At 47.6% G+C, this 4,608-nt stretch overlaps 1 long non-coding RNA gene across 1 annotated transcript; it reads left to right on the forward strand.

Moving 5' to 3' along the window:
- The first annotated feature begins 652 nt into the window (after nt 1-652).
- LOC119967126 lies at nt 653-4,156 on the forward strand. The gene is made up of 2 exons (XR_005460923.1): nt 653-916; nt 2,454-4,156. It is a non-coding gene; the product is annotated as an uncharacterized LOC119967126 (long non-coding RNA).
- Nucleotides 4,157-4,608: the final 452 nt, after the last annotated feature.

Here is a 4,608-nt window from a genome sequence, read left to right on the forward strand (position 1 = left end):
CACCGCCTCTGATTGGCCGAGTTCCCAACGACGCAGTTCACTTGTGGTCTCAGTGGTCAGCAACCTGGTGTGGTGGCTGTGGACTGTGTCCAGTGCCTCCACAGTCAGCCGGGAGCCGTGCTGCTGGCCGGGAAGGGGGGCTTCCGCGAGGGCTGGGGGCGACAGATTGGCGATGACCAGGGGAGCAGTATCTGGCAGGTCGGGTCCGCGCACAGCCGGCGCCATGTTTTACAGCGCGACCGCTGTAGCTCATCGCCGTGCGCCTGCCTGGCCACGCACCCAGCAATTCTCCTAATGTTGTTGGCGAGGGAGCCGCGAGTTTTACCGGTAGCAGGATCGGTGAGCGTTGGTGCCGATTTTGGCATCGCAAAACGGCACAGTTCCCACGCTGGCGTCGGCACTTAACCTCCAAATCGGGAATCTAGCCGTTTGTCTCAGAAATGGTGAATCCCGCCCAATTCTCTCTGACATTCTCTCCCTCAATCACACATTCTCCCTCCCTCTGACTCTCTGACACATTCTCTCTCTCTCCAGCAGAGCTGTGCTGTGTGTCCCTGTTGGTCAGCCTGGGGGGTGGGAGGGGGAGGAGGAAGGGATACACGGGAGTTAGATTCCCTCGGATCCATGGACACGTCACGGTCTCTCCTCATATAAAAGCGAGTCGCCGTCTCCATCCTGCCGTCGCTGGGAACCGCGGAGAGGACACAAACTACAGGGAAAAACAAACAGAAACATCAAAGTGCGCGCGTTTGGAGAGGAATAGAGAATTTCCTGACAGGGTCGGAGGGAGACAAACAAAAAACACCTCGAGAGAAACTCCAAAAGAAAACATTCTCTCTCAAAGACAACAACAATGACTAAAATGTGGAGTCTATGCTTCGGGGCTGTTGCACTAGCGGCTTTAATACAAATGCAGGTATGTACACAGCACGGTCTATCCATGGCCAGCTGTTCAGTGTTGTTTGCCTGGGATGTTCCGGTAAGTTTACAGCCCTGCTAGAGGGGTTTCAAAGTGTCAGACAGCTACAACTCTGACTGCAAACGGTTCTGCCCGGTTACCGATCACTTTACCCGCTGTCGGGAGGAGCGCTATGTTGGTGCTGCCAGTGAGGGATATTGAATGACCTGTTCAATAATGGAAGGAGCGGATGGGTTGTTTGGCGAGCAGTTGATCCCTTGCAATAATACTCACTAAATTATTTCAGAAGATGGGAATATCCAGAGCTCCTCGCTCAGGGGGTCTGATAGCTCCTGGTTTTGCGGGGGATGGAGTGGCGAGGGAGCGAGGGAGTTGCCTCTCCCTCTGGTGAACCGGATTCACCACTTCCCCGGCTCTGGGCAGAGAGGGGATGGGGTGGGAGACAGGAGGGTCCGTCCCAAACGCGCATTTACCCCTCAGGGGGTAAGGGGAAACACAGAACCTGTCTCCCTTCTGGTCTCATTCTCTTCTGTCCTGGTTCCCAGGCACCGACTCAAACTGTCCACATTTACCGGTAGATCGGGAATTTAGGCAAAGCCCTTGATAACGGCCGACCCCTCACCTCCCGCACGCTTTTAGTCCATTCGGGAGAGATTTAAACGGACTCTCACCAATTTTACAGCATCACACAACGATGTATTGGTCTTAATTCCTCTATGCAGTGATAAATCGATATATTGGTTTAATCCCTCCATGCTATGATGTATCGAGTTTAATCCCTCCATGCAGTGATATATCAATATATTGGGTTATATTCCTCCATGCAGTGATATATAGATATATTGGTGATAATCCCTCCATGCAGTAATATATCGATATATTGGTGATAATCCCTCCATGCAGTAATATATCGATATATTGGGTTTAATCCCTCCATGCAGTGATACATCGATATATTGGTGATAATCCCTCCATGCAGTGATACATCGATATATTGGTGATAATCCCTCCATGCAGTGATATATTGGGTTTAATTCCTACATGCAGTAATATATGGGTGATAATCCCTCCATTCAGTGATATATCGATACGTTGGGTTTAATTCCTCAATTCAGTGATATATCGGTCTTAATTCCTCCATGATGTGGAGATGCCGGCGGTGGACTGGGGTGAGCACAGTAAGAAGTCTTACAACACCATCTTAAAGTCCAACATGTTTGAAACAAACATGTTGGACTTAAACCTGGCGTTGTGAGACTTCTTACTTAATTCCTCCATGCAGTGATATATCGATATATTGGTTTTGGGATATGGTTGTTCTCTGTTAAATGGATATTGTCGAGTGGGCAACTAGTTTAGTGCAGAATGTGCTTCACTCTAGAAACATATTGGCGACAGGAACTGGGCAGAGAGCCGTGGCTCTTGAGCATATGTCAGAAGTGGGCAGCTGTGTTTATTGCATTTGGGGAGGGGAAGGGTGAGCTGGATGTGACCGCATGTGACAGGCTGTGTGTGCGTCTCTCTCCCACTTCAGGCGGCGAACAATATGACCTCCACAGTGGGCACTGGGAGCAGCAGTACCTCTATGAACAACACCTCGGTCACCAGCGAGCCCCCCACCTCGGGCACTGGCCCGAACTCCAGCCAAAGCACCACGATGAACACCACCGGCACAGGCGGGGGAAGCAGCCTGCACTCCCCCAGCAGCATCTTCCTCCTCCCCTTCACCATCACTACCTCCATCCTCTACCTCTCCTGCTAGAGAAGATGCACCAGCCTCACCTGACAAGAGCCAGCATTCCCATTCAAACAACAAAACAACAGCAGCGAGAAACCTCCACACGGTGGAACGCATGATAGGCAGGCGGCAGGCGAGCTCAATCCTTCAAGAGATTTTTTTTGTGTGTGTGTCCTTCCTCTGTTTTTCTGAAGACCAAATCATCGGTAGTGAAGACCGAGTTTCCTACTTAAACCAAAATGATTTCACTTGACCTCCCTGAAGCGACCGAGTCGGACTAAAACGAGTTTGATGGTACTTTAATGTGTCTGTCTCTCCCTCTCTCTCCCCCTCTCCCTCCATTGGCTCTGCTGGATGTCGCCTCCCTGATTGTTGCCATGGCTGACAGGAGAATTCACTTCACAACCTTTCTACTGACGCTTTGCTCCCTTTTTGTGTAAATAATTAGACGGGGAGAAACGACGATTTTTTTTTCTCTTGTCGAAACGAGGCCAAGCGAGATCCTTCCTACAAAAAAAACAACAAAAAAAAAGTCCTTAAATTTACTCTGCGAGAAAAGTGGGCTATTTGGAGAAAGAGCGGCAAAGACCAGCCGGAAACCTGGAAAACAGAAGACAGCCAATGTTTGCGTTCAAGGAGAGACTGTTTCCACTGGCTGAAGCAAAGATTGGATTTCCCCAACACACACACACACAAACACAAGCAGACATCCAACGTCTTCATTTAGAAACTGCCGGAAAAGGTTCATTGTTAAATACTTTCAGGGGGCTAACAAGTTTGGGTATCTAGTGATAACGGATTGAATATTGATTGACAAGACACTCAAACTACCTCTTCACATCATCTCTGGGCTTAATTTAACATTTAAAAAACAATCCAAAAGGAAAACATTGCCAGTTTGATATTTAAACAGGGTGGGGGGGGGGGGAACTACAACCTTTTTTCTTTGTAAATGTTACCTCATGAGGGCACAATTTCTCACACGGAAACGCAGAAGGAAGTGTGTTTCCCCCCCCCCCCCCCCCCCCTTCAGATAGATAAGAGACTGGTGTAGTCAGTGACTGACTCGCAGTATATGGCAGTGCTTCAGTCAACGGTCCGAGTAAACTTCTGGAATTTTTTTAATGGAGGGCTTCGTTTCCTAATGGGATTCATTTTATTTTTAGCTACATTAATCGCATTTGGCAAATATGTTTTCTGATTACCTTTTAATATTCGACTAACCTTCCTGCTGTGATCATGAAACCAATTTCCAGATGCAATGGGTTCATGCATTTTATTTTGTACACGATGTACTGTTTTATGGAAATTAATTGCGGCTACTGTTGATTGGAAAGGCAAATATTGTTTTCTAGGGGCATTTGATGCATTTCTGCAGGAAATAGAGGTTACCTGGCAAATCAGTAAATTAACTGGAAAATTTAAGCCCCTGCTTCACGCGACTCTGGAAAATCAAAATGAGATCTTTGAACTGTTTCAATAAACTGATTGTAAAACAAGTCTGTGTGTGTATGTGTGTGCGTGTGTGGGAGGTGGTGCCGGGAGCTGGAAGATTGGATGCACCAGAGGATGGGTTCGTCCAGCTCAAGGTGGTTTTCAACCTCTTTCCAAAGTTCATTGTATCTCCTCTGTGAGGACAAAGGACTCTGGTCACAAACCACAAGTTGCGGTCCAGTTATGCAGCAACCTGGGCTATTGCCTTGCCAGATTTGAGATTTTATTATGTTAGCCGGCACTCCATACACAAAAGGCCGAAGACAAAATAAACCTGCGTTTATAAAGTGCCTTTCATGACCTCGGCATTTCCCAGAGTGCTTTACAACCAATTAAGTACTTTTCAAGCGAAGTTAATGTCGTAATGTTAAAGGTTAAACCAATGCACACAACAAGATCCCAAACAGCAATGTGATCATTATCGGGTATTTTGCTTTAGTCGTGTTGGTTGAAGAAT

Source organism: Scyliorhinus canicula, chromosome 6, assembly GCF_902713615.1.
Source record: "Scyliorhinus canicula chromosome 6, sScyCan1.1, whole genome shotgun sequence".
Taxonomy (NCBI): domain Eukaryota; kingdom Metazoa; phylum Chordata; class Chondrichthyes; order Carcharhiniformes; family Scyliorhinidae; genus Scyliorhinus; species Scyliorhinus canicula.